General features: G+C 32.2%; 2 long non-coding RNA genes across 2 annotated transcripts; both read right to left on the bottom strand.

Moving 5' to 3' along the window:
* Nucleotides 1–1,347: 1,347 nt before the first annotated feature.
* On the bottom strand, nucleotides 1,348–3,016 carry LOC146956523 (uncharacterized). Its single transcript, XR_015020227.1, has 2 exons — nucleotides 2,913–3,016; nucleotides 1,348–2,768 (listed from the first exon to the last, which is right to left on the bottom strand). It is a non-coding gene; the product is annotated as an uncharacterized LOC146956523 (long non-coding RNA).
* Nucleotides 3,017–14,283: 11,267 nt separating this feature from the next.
* Nucleotides 14,284–16,885, bottom strand: LOC146956522 (uncharacterized). Its single transcript, XR_015020226.1, has 3 exons — nucleotides 16,750–16,885; nucleotides 16,199–16,647; nucleotides 14,284–16,120 (listed from the first exon to the last, which is right to left on the bottom strand). It is a non-coding gene; the product is annotated as an uncharacterized LOC146956522 (long non-coding RNA).
* Nucleotides 16,886–19,074: the final 2,189 nt, after the last annotated feature.

Here is a 19,074-nt window from a genome sequence, read left to right as displayed (position 1 = left end):
TTAAAATTTCATAGTTTTTTTAGTTTATAAAACAAAACTTATCAACACTCCATCACTCAGAACGATATCAATTGTTTAACGGCTTAGAATATCGCACTAGTTCATGTGGAGACGATAAACAAAAATACTTACTCTTGATACCACATCAGGGCATGAACAAAGGACCGCCGAAGAAGAATAGGGGTTTATCAGTGGTATGGAGGGTGAATCTCATCGCACCACCAACATGAAAGGCTATATTTTGGCGGTGAAAGAGGTGGATTTTGGAGGAAAGAAGTGGTCGGTGGAGGGGCTGTGTGGTGGTTTTGCTAGAGGTTGAAGAGAAAGAAAAGAGTGTATGTTTCCGGTGGTTTAGTGTCACCAATAATATATCAATTTTATAGAAAATTTATTTAAAGGTATGATTGTAAGTGACAAAGCCACCCAAAAAAATAATACATCCACTTTATATATAGTATATATATATATATATATATATATATATATATATATATATATATATATATATATATATTGTTGCCTCAATGACGCGAGTGATGTTATAATATATATGACAAAGTTATGACAAAGTTTTTTTGAGAAAAAATATATATGACAAAGTTATCATACATAGTTAAGTATTTTTCTCATGTCTCATGCCAATTTATATCATCATTTTTAAAATGTATGAATTTATATTCTTTTTACACTCTAAGAATGTGGCAATATGCATCTCTATTTTTTTTTATAACATATGCTCTATTTTTTTATTAAATGAAGAGAACTCTAACTCATCAATATGATAGTTCTTGAAAAACATTCTCTACTTGAGTTAAAATGCTTTAAAAGAAACACTCTTATCTGAAATTTCATTTATTATAAATGACATTAAAGTTTGTGTTTAAATTGTTACGTTATATTTAATAAGTACAATAAACTATCTTGTAAAAAAATAGGACAATAAACTATCTGTAAGAAATTATGTAGAAGTAAAATGTAGAAGAAATATGAAGACTCAGATTCGAATAATATATTTAATAAACTACATTAAAGTTTATCTCTTTTCAAAGATTGTTTAAATACATACTAAATGTAGAAGTAAAATAAATATTTAACCTACATAATATATTTCATTTTATTTTGCTATTGATCAACACATACTCAAATAAACACACATTGAGATAGAGGAAATATGAAGACTCAGATTCGAATATGGGATTCCACACATAAACTATCCGCACAATTAAACCATTAGAGTGTAACAGCTCACACATTGCATTTATATATTACAGTAGCTAATTATAATCATGTAATAAAATTGTTGTTTGTGATATCTGCTATAAGAAAATGAATGTAAGAATACTTGCATAAGATAATAGTGCACTTTTTCGCTTGTCATAAAAATTGTAAGACCAGAGAATCAAACTTTTAAGTAAATTATAAAATCACAAACATTATGATATACAAATGAAATTATATGCTTAGAAGTGACATAATTATTTTTCAACTTAATTAGTATTTTTTTTATATAAGCCAAGAGCAAAATGACATCAAAAAGAATAGTGTCCAACTAAATTGGTATCCTATTCTAGTCTCTTGCCAATTGCTCATATATATTATTAAAAAAAAGAAAAAATTACAGGAAAAACTGGGGGACATAAAACCTGACACAGTCAACAACCCTAACGGGCAAAACCAAAAACTAAAAAATAAAAATCCCAAAAGTGGATTCAACCTTAAACATTTGTAACAATTAAGCTCAGGTCTAAATTTGGGCGAATGAACCGATCGTCAACACGAAATCGGATCACGTACCATCAACTCCCTGCAACAAAGACAACAAGCATTGACAACTCTTTCGAGTCCCTACAGTACCACGGACAAATGCTTGAAAATGGGGGTGAATTCGACCGCCAACACGGTAATTAACGAATTCACGCGCACCAACTCATCTTAATTAGCCATTTCTGGCGCACATTAAGCGAACATACAAACCCAGTCGAGGCACATTTAGGATGGCATATGAACTCGACCGCCAACACGGTAACGAATATAGCACATCCACAATTTATGGTGACAAACGACGCAAATTCACGGCCATTTCTAGCCACACAATCCAAAATCGATCGCGAGACCGAGTAAGATTTTTTGAAAACGGCAACAACCAAAGCATGCCAATCCTTGCAAAACTGAAACGTGAAGCAAGCGAACCTGCAGAGAAACCAGATATGCAACAACCGTCCAAACAGAAACCACCATCGACACCCACCACAACCCTTGCAGACTGCAAATCAAAGAAAGCGAGGAGGGTTGATTGTGTTAGAGCAGAGGTGGCCGCAGGAAAGAATGGTAGATCTCACCTTGATTGTTGAAACCAGACGACCCAAACCACCAGCGGTGGTTGTTGAAAATAGACAGCCCAAACCACCAGCGATGTGGAGGACGTCGGCGAACAAGAACAACCTCCCCAAAACAATCGATATAAAATCGCCGAGAGATAAGGGAGAGGGGTGGTGCGGAGGGCAGCAGCCGCTCATTGCACCACCATCTATAACAGCTACATGAGAGAAAAGAGTGGAAAGAGGTGGTAGATTGGTGTGGCGGCTTGGTTTGGTGAGGTGAGGTGCGACTAGGTCGAGAGAGAGAAAGCAGCTCCAGATAAGAAGCAGAACCGAATTTTCTTAATTAGTATGGTGATGCCCATATGTCACAAACGTTATCTTCGCACTTTATATAGAGAGGATAAGGTACCTTTGGACAATCATCGTCAGAAACACAAGAAATTTGAGCTGCATTATCAAATAAGAGAAAAAAAAATCATCGTTACTAAAAGGTGATTTGATATTGTGTATAAGAAAAATTAGAAAATTTAAAAATTGTGTGACAAATTACATAATTCTAATGGTTTCAATAGGAAATAGAGTAATTCATACTTCTAATGGTTTCAACGGGAAATAGAATAAGAAAGATGATCAACACATAAAATAAAATTACGATTTGAGTCATATTTTTTCTCCTTTACATGTAATAATTATAACATGTAATAATTATAATTATTTTGTTTGTTTTATAAGTAAAAATTTCTTTCTTTGTTAACTTCAATTAAATAAGTTTTAGCACTTAGGAGTTGTAAGAAGCCATTTATAAAATTGAAATCAATGATAAATATCTCTAATTAATATGTTATGTTTATCTCTATAGCTCACTCAATTGATCACTTAACCTTACTAAATATATCACATAAAAATTATGATAATTATCAAACTATTTTTTTTTATTAAACTTCATTATGTGTTTTTTTATTTATATTTTAACCTTTCGTAATAGATAGGGGAAAAATCCCAAAAGAGAAACAACATTAGTTAATGATAAAAAAAAAAATTAGTTGTGTAAATAATGAATAAAAGAGGTGACATCATATTTTTTTATAATTGGAATGACCAGAATGTCATGGCTGGATCGTCTGTGAAAAGGAGTCACCACCAATTTTTAGTTCTTTACGGAAAAAATGAAATAAAAACCTAAAAGATGTTAAAAAACCAATTCAAAAATCGATTAAGAGTTGGAAAAGTGTTATCTCCCTACGCCGTCCATTAGAAACAATTGTCTTATAATTAATTGCATATGACTTATAATACTTTTAATAGTATTTATTTTATATAAAATGAAAGAATAGACATAACCAATAGTAAACCATTTACATTAATTACGGGATAATTAAATGTTTTTATATTTAATCTCATAAGGGAGAGGAAGGTTTTTTTCATGCATATCCTTGGGAAAAATAGGAAAATCGAATACACATGTAGTTTTTGTAGAATTTTTTTAAGCAAACGAAAGTGTGCAGAGAGATCTCAAACTGCAGCGCCTTGAAAAATATAAATAGAAATAAAAAGAATAAAAAAGAGGGGGGGACATAAACCAAAACCCTCGAGGATAATAAAAACATAAAAAGACAAACCAAACTAGATAAAACAGTCAGAAGCTAGAGGAGCAACATTATACCAAATTACTAACGAGGCGAACAATTGGAAGTCCCGACCTTAAACCCTTTGCTAGTCTCATAACGCTGCTTTAACTTGTTCTTCTTTTTCTTTGGTACCACCAACTAATATTGTTGATTTTTGTCTAAATCAACAATATCTTCCTTCTGGCCCATGTTAGCCCATGAATCACTCAGAAAATCCATAATTTGTTAGGAACAAGCCCTAAAACGTGCATGTCATGAATAACATTTTCACTAAATTTTGACAAGTTAGAGTCTGTCACCACTATAGACCTACCAAGATCTTCCTAAGCATGATCTCTCGCTACCACTTCCTTGTTTAACTCTTCACGAAAGAAAGTGTCGACTGAGTTTGTTGGAGTAAGCCCTAATAGCCAATCTATATTGATTGGGTTTGGCATTGTATCATGATATTGATATAAATATATATATTGTGAAAATATAAATTATAAGGCATTTCTTTATTGATTTTGTTTTGTTTCAAAATAATAAAGTCCCTATAATAGTTAGTCCGTTTAATGGAACATTAAGTATAACTTAATTGTGAGACCCCGTTAAACATAAGGAAACGATTCTTAAAGTATCCGTAGTCAAGCTTTATTGAGAAGTGGGATATCATTAAAGCATAGAGACTATTATGTGGGTAGACTGATGATCACATCTCACAGATCATGGATAAAGAGTTATCAAGTCTTCACATAGATATAAATTTTAGGAGTAATATTTATATTGGATTGACCCGCCGTGAGAATACTACATAGTAAGTTATGAAATTGTCATAAGATATTCTCACAATGATAATAGTGTATATCACTCTCAGAACTGAAACCACTATGATCCCTAGATGTGGACTCAAGTGCTTTGTTGCCATTCTAATGTTGTCTGTAAAAGGATAACCATAACGTTGGTTGATGGGTACTTGATAAATCATGCTGAGGGACATGAGTGTCCTAGATGGGATTTGTCCCTCCTCATAAACAGGAGATATATCTTTAGGTCTCTTGATGAAATATGACTGTAAAACTGCATGGCCATGCCGAACTAAGTCAATATAAGATATTGGACTTATTCGTTATTCAGTTTATTTCGGAATCAAGGAATATAAACATTGATCTATATAAGGGTGACAATATCTATGCCTTGGGATCAATAAAGATATCGAGACAAAGGAGTAATTATACACATGAGTATTATCATGGAAAGGTTTCGTCAGATCACTTGACATTCTTGTCACTTGGGTAGCAATGATGTGTTGCTAGATACCGCTCATTGTTTATAGTATTAAATATTAGATTTAATATTATTGCCAAACGTGACTAGAACCTATAGGGTCATACACAAAGAACAGTCAAAAGAGAAATATAGAAGTATGACTTATATAAGGGGTGCGTTTAGTAAATAGCGCTAATTAGTTAGCAAAATTACTAAACTCGTTGTTGCGCTTACTAAAGCCCAATAGTGACTTCTGACTTGCAGAGCACACTAGAAGTTCCATAACTAGAACTCTAGTGCTGAAGTTTTTGGTTACAGGTTTTTGGAGTAACCCTTTTTCTCTGCACTTCTGATTCCTTGGCTAGCACCGAGTTTTGGAGGAGCACTGTTCGTGTGGACTAACTAGAGGCATCGCTGCTTTGCTTTGCTCGTGATCAGAAACAATTCTACTACAAAGGTTCTGCTCTTCAAGAGGTAAATACATGAATCCTTAAATTGTTTAAGTATGTGTTTTATTTGTGATTAATGATTTAATCAAGATCCGTTTCAATGGGATTTCTTCCGCAAAGAGGATTAAATTTTTTGAAAAACCCCTCTTAAATCCCTTCAGTGGTATCAGAGCTTCGGTTCTGATTGAATCATTAATTCGAATCTAATTTCACTTAGTTAATCATATGATTTTGAGAGGTTTGAATGAGATTTAAATTCATTAGTTTTTGTGTGCAATCGGTGATTGTCATCTTGTATATATGTGATAAGTACAGTTAATTTTGTTTATATCGTATTCGAATAAAAAAAAAAGGTTATCGCAAATTTCAGTTGCATCAGATACGATTTGTTTTGGAAACTTTAAATAATAATTGAGGAGGACGAAGAGGAAATTTGATTTCTATGTTCATCTCTTGTAAGATATATGATGCGAGCACAGGATCCATTTGCAAAGCTATTATCATGCCACGTTTGGATTTTGGAATTGTTTCAAAACAATCATCTTTAGAAGTTGTTCTAAAATTAAGCATGTCTTTGGTTATATAGCCTTTATGGATCGGTTAATAAACTCAATTCGGTTAATTCCAATCGGTTAAATCCAATCCGTTAATAATAATAATATTAAGTATTAATATTTTAGGCTTAAATGCACTTTTGGCCCCCTATGTTTCAAATAGTTGCGATTTTAGCCCCCTAAGAAAAAAAATGGATATTTTGACCCCCTATGTTTTGGCCCTATTTTGATTTGCTGATTTTGACCAGTCAACGCCCATGTGTCAAGTCACTTTGCTGAGGTGGCATACATGTGTGTAATTTTTATTTAAAAATTAAAAGAAAATTATTTTTGCAATTAAAAAAAATAAAAAAAAGGATGGAATATATTCCCTGCCTCATCCTCAAGCCGCACCACTGCCACAGTCTCCCTGCCTCCAACTTCACCAGCAAATTACTATCCAGCCTTCTCCTCACGCATGTTTGATGTTTGTAATATTGTCTCAATGACACTACTCTCTCCACTTCACTCTCCCCCTCACCCTTTTCCTCGCACCTTAAACCCACACCTCCATTCAACACCAACACCCCCCTTATCTTTCTCTTCCTATTCAACCTTCAAATTCCCTACTCTTTGCACCACCCCTTCTTCCACAACACACCACCCTCTCCCTCCCAATGAAACCCTTCTTCAACTCACCCAATCCTCTTCCTTCGATTCCATCACAACCCTTCTCAAACAACTCAAATCCTCTGGTTCCGTCCCAAACGCCACCACTTTCGTTACCCTTATCCAAAGTTTTACCAATTTCCATGAAATTGAAAACTTGCTTAAGATATTGGAAAATGAATTAGGGATTATACTAGATACCCATTTTTACAATATTGCCCTCAATGCTTTGGTTGAGGATAATAAACTTAAACTAGTTGAAATGCTTCATTCGAAGATGGTTAATGAGGGTGTTGTTCTTGATGTTTCAACTTTTAATGTTTTCATTAAGGCTTTGTGTAAAGCACATCAATTAAGGCCTGCAATTTTGATGCTTGAGGAAATGGCAAATCACGAATTGAAGCCTGATGAGAAAACTTTCACCACGTTGATGCAGGGTTTTATTGAAGAAGGTGATTTGAATGGTGCTTTGAATGGTGATTTGAATGATGCAGGGTTTTATTCCATCCTTTTTTTATTTTTTTAAATTGCAAAAATAATTTTCCTTTAATTTTTAAATAATAATTACACACATGTATGCCACCTCAGCAAAGGGACTTGACACATGGGCGTTGACTGGTCAAAATCAGCAAATCAAAAGAGGGTCAAAACATAGGGGGTCAAAATATCCATTTTTTTTCTTAGGGGGCTAAAATCGCAACTATTTGAAACATAGGGGGCCAAAAGTGCATTTAAGCCAATATTTTATTATTTTAAATAAAAATTAATTAAATTGATTGATTGATCAACATCATATATGTGATATATGATTCTAATACAACATCATTATATGTGATATATTGATGATGTCATTCGTTCAATAGATTTTATGAAATTGATTGTGAATTTGTAGAGAATTCGTGAGATTGAGCTTCGATATCCGAATATCCAATTCTGGTGAAGCATCAAAGATCCGGTTGTCCATGCTGAACAAACAATTGTTAAAACTATTGATGTTTGATTGTCGTATTAGGGTACCTAACTATACAACAGTTGTATAATTATGGTTGATCAATTGTTTTCAAGAAGATTGTTGTGACTTTGAACAATTCGTAAGATTGAGCTTCGATATCCGAATCTGGTTAAACATCAAAGATCCGGTTGTTCATGCTAAACAAACAATCACTGAAACTATTTATGTTTAATTAATTTATTCAATTGGATAAAGGTAGTAAATTTAAAATATCATGATTTTGAAAAAGTTTCAATATCATATTCGATTTTTGAATTTAGTAATAAAATATTTGCTTAATTTTAGCACCATAATTTGTTTTGGAAACAAAGTGGTCACCCAAATAAAGCAGATTTAATTATAATAATTATTGAGTGTCAATATTACTATAATTAAGTAAATAAAAATTCTACCTTTTGGATTGTCTTTCAAAAGTAGTTTGAAAAGGTAATAAACGATCCTAATTTTTTTCTAATTTAAAAGAATCATGATTTTGAAAAAGTTTCAATATGAGATATGATCTTTTAGATTTGGTCCTGAAATTTGCATAATTTAATTTTATTTATGACCCGATTGATTTTGAAAATAGTTTCAAAAGGAATATATACTTATATATGAATCAATTTTATATGACATATATCTCGGTCAAAATATTATTTCCAAATCTTGATTGATTCTTAAATTATTTAAAATAATAATAAATAGTTATTATTATTTAATATATGGTATATGGTTATGACCTTAGTTTATATTAGCGTTTGTTCATTTATTTAAATATGACCTGTGTGTCATGATTTATTTTATTTAAATACGGCCTGCGTGTCGTGATTTATTTTATTTAAATACGACCTGCGTGTCGTGGTTTATTTTATTTATTTTATTTAAGGGTTAAATATTGTAATTGCTCAAGTTGAAGAAAAGACAACGCAAAAGGTGATTCCGATGCAGAAACTTTTGAAGCTTGCTCATGGGTCAAAGAATTGTAATAAAATAGTTTATTTAATTCTTACGCGTTAGGAGGTCATAACCATACTACCTAATTTATTATTTTATGTATGTGATGCATGAAATGTATGTTTATTTAGCGCATGTATGTGATGTATGCTTAATTTAGATGTATGTTAGCATGTATGTTTTAAAATGTTTTATATACTTGCGTTCTATGAGCATGAATGTCATGCATCTTTAAAGATGCGTGTATGAGATACACATGTCATTGAGATTAAACTAAATAAAAATCCTTCAAATAGAATATGAAGTAAATTGTTTTCAAAAATATAACACACTTCAAGACTAATATCGAACTGTGTAGGTTTCGCCTCCGCGAAGTGCATTTTCTATACTAGAAAGTTGTGGTACGGTAATTCTATTTACCGATTGTTATTTTGGATCTAACTTAGCTACATTATTTTAATAAGATTAAAATATATATTTACTTCAAATGAAATATTAAGTTTAATGCTTTCCAAAAGTTTAACACCCTTCAAGACTAATATCGAATATGTGGGTTTTGCCTCCGTGAAACACATATTTTATACTAGTAAGTTGCGGTGCGGTAATCCAATTTACCCAAGTGTTATTCTTTTGGGTTTAACTTAACTAAATTAATTTTAATAAGATTAAAATAAATTTAGAAGCAATGTTTGGGAACATCTATATGATAGATTAGAGTAAGGAGTTATTCACTCAAATGATTTGAAAGTTGTATGAGATACAATTGGAAGGAGTTCCTACCTAAATAACTGAGTTTTGAGTACAACCCCCGTTGACTTAAAGCAATGTGAAATATGGATTTCAACCCACTAGAAAATCTTCCAATGAGATTTTCCGATTCAAATGTTGAAGGTCATTTGTTTTGAGTAAAATAGTGGGAGCATATTTAATTAAAGACCTAATTAATTATGTTTTTATATCATGATACATTTTTTTATTTTATTTTCTGTATTTAGAATTTCTTCGGCGTAAATAATTTTATTATACTGTTAAATGTTCTTATGAAGAACAAAATCTTCAGAAAGGAGTTTCTGAATTGGTACAAAATTAAGAATTGTTCTTAAGAATGAGAAAAACTGTTAATGTTTTGTAAGAGTCAAAATAGAAGTAAGACTTCTTATCTACCCATATAGTTATAGAAAGTTAAATTTCTACTTCTGCATCATAGGTATATGATACTTGATGATTAATCACATATTTGTTGAAATATAGAGAGTTTTAAAGAAGCAGGAGATTAACTATAAGTGAAGTCCACTTACGTCTAAAATAAAACAAATTGTTTCATTGACATAAGAGCTAATGCTTGTACTTAAATTTAACTTGATATGGAACCAAATAATTGTTATTAGATTCCATATAAAATAGAAGCATTAAAATCATAAATCTTGTATTGACAAGTGAATGGTTATGTAGTTGAATAATAGACAAATATTGTCCTATTATGAAAATTATGTTTTCTATATAAGTTTGCTAATCAAGTAATGAATTTGAGTTTCATGATCTTGATAAGCTGGTCTATAACTTATGAGAAAAGGATCAAATGAGTTTAGAACCTTTTGTATATCATTGGCAACACTGTTTAGTACAAACAAGAGAGATTCGCATTTCCAAAATCCATGGATATGGACTATTGGGCTCATTTGATTTTATATCATTTTGAAGGATGTGAGTCCCACCTTTCAAAATAGATTAGTATACCAGTTACCAACAAAGGTGAAAGGGCACTTAATTTATTTGAGTTTATATACATATGAGATGTACATGGAGAACTAAACATATTTGCTAGATATTGTTTCTATTACTTCATCTAACATTACTAAATCATTTAGTAGAGATGCAAAGTGTATTTGACACGATTCAAGAAAACTTTGAAATTGTTCAAAGATTTTAACAATGAAGTAAAAGGAATAAGTTTGAAAAGTATAAAGACTATACGAGTAAGTCGTGATGGTAAATGCTTGATTAATGAGTATAATGATTATTTATATCGTTTCATGTTTGACATGACTTGTTCTAAAATAGTTTGATTATAACTCAAAGACTCTTGAAATTAATTAAATTACTGTTATTCTTCACCCACAACAAGTTCTAATTGAGTAATCATAAAGGCACCATATTAGATATGGAGGTAATAGTACCTAGTTTTTACTTTATGATAATTTGAGGTTATATGGTTTATTAGATAAACTAAACTTCGAAATTAATGAATGTATAATTTTGTAACTATCCTTAGGAAACTAAAGGATATTATTTCTACATCTTATTCTTTGACAAAATTTGTTTGTCGCTATAACTGGAGTATTCCTTTTCAAGGAGTATGTCCCTACAAGAGCCAGTGGGAGTGATGTAGAACTTGATATTAAGTCAAGTAACACAAAATACACATCTCTCTAAGAATGGAACACGGGTTGATTCAACAAAGGGTTGTTGTTAAATCATCAGTTTGAGTATCACAAGATCTAAATGGCTTGAACTTTGAGAAGTGGCTATATGCCATGGGATCTTATAAAGAATCTATGTACACAGACCATATATGGATATTTGAATGTGAGTTTTCTTATATAAAACTGACATGGATGGTATTATGAATACCTTTAAGATGTGATTGATTGTAGAAGGTTTCATGCAATTCATGATGCATATCATGACGAAACCATTCCATCAATGTAATGCTTAAATCTAACGATCCCAATTCCCATTGTTGTATAATACATGTTCTAGAAGATGGATAACGAGGTTGTATTCCTTAATTGGAATAACCTTATATATGTATTTGATATATGTAGGATTTCGTTAATCCAATGGATACTAGAAAGATAGATGTATTATCAAATTCATTTATGAATTAGAGAAAACTTCTTGAAGTTGAATTTTATTTATTAATGAAGTTTTATGAAAACTTTTATTAATAAAGAAATCTTGTGCACATAAGGAAATTAGTGGGAGCATTGATATTAGTTTGGTGGAGTATGTTGATGACATACTAGTCACCAAAATAATTTATCTACACATGTAAGACATGGTTAGAAAATTATTTTCAATATGTACCAAAATTGATTATAGTGTTCGACACTAGAGTACCTTCAAGAATATCCTTGGATGTCTTAAAGGACTATGGATTGTTTCTTAAAAACGGATGAAAGAAACTTTGTAAATGAGTTACAATGATGTTGACTTTCATATCAGTGTACAGTATATCCATATTGTAATTTGGAATAAATGTTATGCTAGGATATAACCTATGAAATTTGTAAAAGTCCAAGCTTCAGATAGTTGTTGTTTCTATTACAGATGTCAAATATATATGATTTGGATTGTTTAGCTCATAATTGAGTGAAAACATGTGTTTCTTGCGTTGCGGATTCCATTGATCTCGTCTGAGGTAAAATTGGTTTAAATCTTACGAGCAATGAAAACATGATCTCACCAATGATCCAAATGTATACTTTGACACTTCAATTTCTTTTCGATAGAAGATCGAAAGTGGAAATTGAAAGAAGTATGACCTACCAACAATAGGAAAGAGTTCCTTATCTGCTAGTAGAGTATCTTGCCCATAGTGTGCTTGATGCTAACACTTGACCAATAAATGTTGAATTAATATTTGATTGGCTTTTAGTGCTAGTGGGAGATTGTTGGAGTAAGCCCTAATAGCCAAACTATATTGATTGGGTTTGGCTTTGTATCATGATATTGATATAAATATATATATATATATATATATATATTGTGAAAATATAAATTATAAGGCATTTCTTTATTGATTTTGTTTTGTTTCAAAATAATAAAGTCCCTAGAATAGTTAGTCTGTTTAATGGAACATTAAGTATAACTTAATTGTGAGACCCCGTTAAACATAAGGAAACTATTCTTAAAGTATCTGTAGTCAAGCTTTATTGAGAAGTGAGATATCATTAAAGCATAGAGACTATTATGTGGGTAGACTGATGATCACATCTCACAGATCATGGATAAAGAGTTATCAAGTCTTCACATAGATATAAATATTAGGAGTAATATTTATATTGGATTGACCCGCCGTGAGAATACTACATAGTAAGTTATGAAATTGTCATAAGATATTCTCACAATGATAATAGTGTATATCACTCTTAGACCTGAAACCACTATGATCCCTAGAGGTGGACTCAAGTGCTTTGTTGCCATTCTAACGTTGTCTGTAAAAGGTTAACCATAACGTTGGTTGATGGGTACTTGATGAATCATGCTGAGGGACATGAGTGTCCTAGATGGGATTTGTCCCTCCTCATAAATAGGAGATATATCTTTAGGCCTCTTGATGAAATATGACTGTAAAACTGCATGGCCATGCTGAACTAAGTCAATATAAGATATTGGACTTATTCGTTATTCAGTTTATTTCGGAATCAAGGAATATAAACATTGATCTATACAAGGGTGACAATATCTATGCCTTGGGATCAATAAATATATCGAGATAAAGGAGTAATTATACACATGAGTATTATCATGGAAAGGTTTCGTCAGATCACTTGACATTCTTGTCACTTGGGTAGCAATGATGTGTTGCTAGATACCGCTCATTGTTTATAGTATTAAATATTATATTTAATATTATTTCCAACGTGACTAGAACCTATAGGGTCACACACAAAGAACAGTCAAAAGAGAAATATATAAGTCTGACTTATATAAGGGGTGCGTTTAGTAAATAGCGCTAATTAGTTAGCAAAATTACTAAACTCGTTGTTGGGCTTACTGAAGCCCAATAGTGACTTCTAACTTGCAGAGCACACTAGAAATTCTATAAATAGAACTCTAGTGCTGAAGTTTTTGGTTACAGGTTTTTGGAGCGACCCTTTTTCTCTGCACTTCTGATTCCTTGGCTAGCACCGAGTTTTGGAGGAGCACTGTTCGTGTGGACTAACTAGAGGCATCGCTGCTTTGCTTTGCTCGTGATCAGAAACAATTCTACTACAAAGGTTCTGCTCTTCAAGAGGTAAACACATGAATCCTTAAATTGTTTAAGTATGTGTTTGATTTGTGATTAATGATTTAATCAAGATCCGTTTCAATGGGATTTCTTCCGCAAAGAGGATTAAATTTTTTGAAAAACCCCTCTTAAATCCCTTCAGAGTTTGCATCAGATACTTCATCACGGTTGTTATCAATTTTTTCTTGATCCGATGGGGATTCTGGTAAAACAGTGTTGCCATCTAACTCAACAATGGGAATGAGATCACCATCATGATCGTTAGTGGCAAGACTATATGCGTTTGTATCTACAATTTCTGCATTTGCTACTTAAGAAGGCAGAGAGGCAACAACACTTTTAGGGTTTTTCTCACCCTGATTAGTGATTTTTTTTTGTTATCATAGCCTCTTGTTCTTTAGGTTTATCCTGCTTATTATTTGCAACCATTTTTCCATGCTTCAACTTGTTACATTGAGATATGTGATGACCTAAAGTTTTACAATTATTACAATATTCATGATGTTTTTCATAGACAACACCAACATGAAATGCAAACCCTTCTCTCTCGCTTAAAATTTTGCCATAAACAGGTTTTGATAAATTAACATCAACAAGCAGCCTTGCATAATGACTAAATACTCTATTTCTAGTAGGTTCATCTAAAGTAATAGGCATACCAACAACACAAGCAATTTGAATTAATGTTTTTTCTCTCTCCAATACTCCCAAGGGAGATTAGTGAAACATACCCAAACCCGGACATTAGATTGTTTCTGAGTGTCGGGGCAGAAGTCAGGAACCCATTGCGACAGGCGAAGGATTCCAAATTTGAGATACCAAATGGAGCACATTTCTTTAATAGTTAAGAAGACAAATTCAGAGAAACCTTTGCCCAGTGTAACAAGATTCCAATTATTGATTTTCTAGAGAGGAATCAAGGTTTCATATAGTTGCTTTGTAGTGGGAGGTTTCTCTCCTTTCTTCAAAATCAACCTCCCATGGAAGATACTTTTGCATTCTTCAACTCTCTCGGTGTATTTATCCTTGGATATTTTGATTGAAATTGAGTCACCTTTCATACATGGTTGGGGTAAATCATTGACTATGAAATTTGCATTGTTGCTCACTGCTTGAGCGAAGGATAACTTAGATTGTGCAGTGAAGTTTCTAGCTGTAACTTTGACGATTGTATCAACACAACCAAAATTATTGATTGCTTTGGGAACCAAGCTAGCACCCGACTTTTCGACTTATGCAATCAGTCCACCAGAAGTCAAGTCGAAAACAACAACCTTTTGTTAATTTGGAAGCTCCATTCAGAGGCACACACAAAGGCTCCCATCAAGTTCAGCCACGCTCAAAAGAGAACCCAAGAAGAATAGTTGTTCTTCCATGGCCGACAACAACCCATAAACTTAGGTCACATAAACCGGAAATCGAGAAAATATTCGTGAGATAATAATTTAGGCAAAATTACACTTTTAGTCCTTTAACTTTATAATAGGTAATAGTTTAGTCCTTTATCTTTTTTTTTTCATTTCATTTTTGTCCTTTTGATCCATTTACATATGAATTTTTAAGCTTAAAATTCATGATTTTATTTTCTTATGGTCTTTCAGTCTTCAAATCTATGATCCTTGTCTATGTTTGTATAAGAATATTAAATTTGAAGCTTGAAAATGTATATGAAAATGGATAAAAAGGACAAAATTGAAATAAAAAAAAGATAAAGGACCAAACTGTTACCTGAACTTAAGTTAAGGGACTAAAAGTGTAATTTTGCCATTAATTTATCATAAAAGGAGATGGTATATATAATAAGAAAAAAATAAAGTTTCTTCAAAAAAAAAAAAAGAAAAAAAAAGTAGAATTTTTTTTTGTAAGTTGTTATTATTTTTTTACATAAAGGATTTGGAGTTTTAATTCTTGTCTCCCCCAATATTTTCATATGCCTTCCAAAATGTCGAATTTATCCTTCTTGAGGTTGTACAATTAGGATGAGATTTGTCCAAACTGTACTCCCTCTGTCCCGCAATACATGATCCATTTGAAAATTTGCAATTTTGACCTAACTTACTTTGACCATATTTTTCTACTAATATACAAAGATAAATAATATCATATAAGATGTCGTTAGATTCGTCTCGATGAATATTTTCAAAATATCAATTTTTCATAATTTTTTCTAACATATTATTCAAGATATTTAAACTCAAAATTATGCATTGGTATGCGTAATATGACCAACCGTGTCATGTATTATGGGACGGAGGGAGTATCCAACAATATAAACAGAGGGGATTTGAAGAATCCTAACCGCTGCTTAATTTTCTGCAACAAAAAACAGGTAAATTTGCTCTATTTCAAACAAATAAAAATTGCAACCTAACTTTTATACCGTCAACTTACAAAAATAAGTAACGCGAATTGTTTGGACGAAACGACAATCCTTGTGGATACGATACTCAACTTGTCACTTTATTACTTGGTAAACGATTTGGTACACTTGCCATATCCGACCATCAACATCCTTATACAGTATAAAAATATAGTACTTTTTGAAAAGCGATGTCTACTAGGGTTCAAATGGTGCAAAAGAAACGTTCATGGCTTAACTAATTATATGTATTATAAATATATGAAAGATCAAAATTACATATAAATAAAATCATTTGTAAGAACCTATGATAGAACCATTATGACATGCAAATAAAATTATACGCTTAGAGGTAACATAGCTAATTTTAAACTTAACCGTTACGGTGATCCCCATATCTCACAAAATTTATAAATGCACTTTATAAATAGAGGATACGGTGCTTTTGGACAATCATAGTCAGAAACACATGGAATGCGAGCTGCATTGTCAAATAAGAAGAAAAAAATTGTTAGTTAAAGGTGATATAGTATTATGTCTAAGTTGAATTACAAAGTTTGAAAATGGTGTCAAAATGGCATACTTCTATAACTGGTTACAACAAAAGATAGAGAAACAAAAATAATGAAAAAATAAAGAAACATGAGAATTTGTGTCATATTTTACTCCGTTGCATTCAATAAATATGATTATTTTTTTATTGCTTTATAAGTAAAAATTTCTTGATTTTTTAACTTCAACTAAATAGTTTATAGCACTTAAGAGTTGCAAGAAGACATTTATAAAATTAAAATTAATGTTAAACGTCTCTAATCGATACACAATGTTAGCTCATCAATTGATTAATAGCCTCAATAAATATCCCACATAAAAATATTGATGATCATCAAAGTTTATTATTTATTTTATTAAACTTAATTATGTGTTTTTTATTTATATATCAGCCTTTCGTAATAGATTGAAAAACAATTTCAAAAGAGAAACAATAGTAATTAATGATAAAACAACATTTGTATAAATAACACATCGAAAAGGTGAAAACACATTTACTTATAAGTTAAAAGCACCATAATGGTCTCCGTGAGTTTAATTCACTTGGTAAAGGATAATGCATATTATATGCAGGGCCTGGAGTGAAGGTGAGAAAAACACAAGAAGGGGGGTTGAATTGTATTTTGGAAAATTCTTCGTTTCTCCTAAAAACTGAACACACTGGTCAGAAGCTAAGTGAAACAGCTTCTGAATTGGTTATCAGAATCTAATTGTAGCGGAATAAAACAGAGAGAGAGAAGAAGAACGACACAAGGCAATTATACTGGTTCCTTCCACAAACCGGAAGTAGTCTAGTCCCCCTTGCACTTCCAAGGAGATTTCATTAAGAGTAATATCTGATTACAATTGCTCAAGCCCACAAGCAAGAGACTTCCTTTGCTCAAGCACACAAGCAAGAGACTTCCTTTGCTCAAGAACACAATCAAGAGACTTCCTTGCTCAAGCACAACTGCAAGAGACTTCTTGCTAAACAAAATTACACAGAAAATTGTTTAAGGTTGAACACTTGATATACAATCAGAGGTGCTCACAATACAAATCAGATACAGACTCAATGACTTAAGAATTTCTAAGATATGAATATGAGACACATAAATTCTAAGTGAATGCAAATCAATTTCAGCAGAGGTTTGGCACTTGTAGAAATGTTGTGAGTCTTTCGTTCAGCATTACCAATTCTCTAAGTCTTCACTCCTTTATATAGAGGTGTGAAAGAGACGTTGTGAAATTGCCAGCACATCAAAGAGTCGTTGTTGAAGCTTTATTTTTCACCAATGATCTTTTGCCTGATTTGGTTGTTGTCCTATGAAGAACCAATTTGAAATCCATTCCTTATCCAAAGGAACATCTATGCAGGCGAAGCCGTATTCTGGAGCTGTTTTCTTGTCTTGTAGCGTGGACACAAAACAGAGTAGTGGAGAAGGTGGTTGTACAGTTCGTACAAAGTACAATGTCAACGCTTTCGTCCAAATTGCAAGCACATGCCTTCAAACACCTTTGAAATGACCGTTGCAAAATTCCACTAATCTTTTGTTGTGTTTTCGAATCCAATAGACAACTTTTGCAGTGATGATTCTTCAATCCTTGAATCTTTTGCGAATCCAGTTGATCTTCAGCTTCTGGTGAAATGACTTCTGATGAGGCAGCTTCTGATGATGCAGCTTCTGATGATGCAGTTTCTGATTGATACAACTTCTGATAACGCAGCTTCTGATGATGTGGCTTCTGGACCTCTTGTCTTCAGGAGCACTATTCTTCAGGAGCACTATTCTTCAGAAGCACTTTACTAACTTCAGGAGCGGCTTTACTTCAGGAGCGCTTTTTCTCTTCAGGAGCGAGTTGCCTTCAGAATCACTAAGCTTCAATTTTGTTGCTTCCTTTTGCTCTTTATTTGCTCACTCAGAACCAATAAATGATGTAACTTTTTAATTAAGGTCCTGTACACTTGAACAAATATTAGCTAGTCCAATTTACAATTTTTAATACCTTGTTATCATCAAAACTCTTTAAGGTTCATTGTTAAACACATTTTGTTCCAACAATCTCCCCCTTTTTGATGATGACAAACAATAGTATTTAAAATTGATCAATTGTTGTTAATCTAATTAACAAGTTGACTTTGGGGTTCTGAGGTTTGTAAGCTCAGAATCTGAGGTTTGTAAGCTCAAACTCCCCCTGAGTCTGATAGTCTTTAAGGTGAGGTTTGTAAGCTCCCCCTAAGTTCTATCCAAGTTAATTAAATTCATTTTTCGCGCAATAATAAACTCAGAGCTTAAAATGAGTTATAGATGAGAAGAGTGGTTCTATTAATTTTATTTGAAATTTTGATACTCCCCCTTTTTGATACACCTCTCTT

The sequence above is a fragment of the Medicago sativa genome, chromosome 1 (genome assembly GCF_051527215.1).
Source record: "Medicago sativa cultivar Bolivia chromosome 1, Bolivia_mono, whole genome shotgun sequence".
NCBI classification, from domain to species: domain Eukaryota; kingdom Viridiplantae; phylum Streptophyta; class Magnoliopsida; order Fabales; family Fabaceae; genus Medicago; species Medicago sativa.
This window is presented reverse-complemented; position numbering and strand designations above follow the sequence as displayed.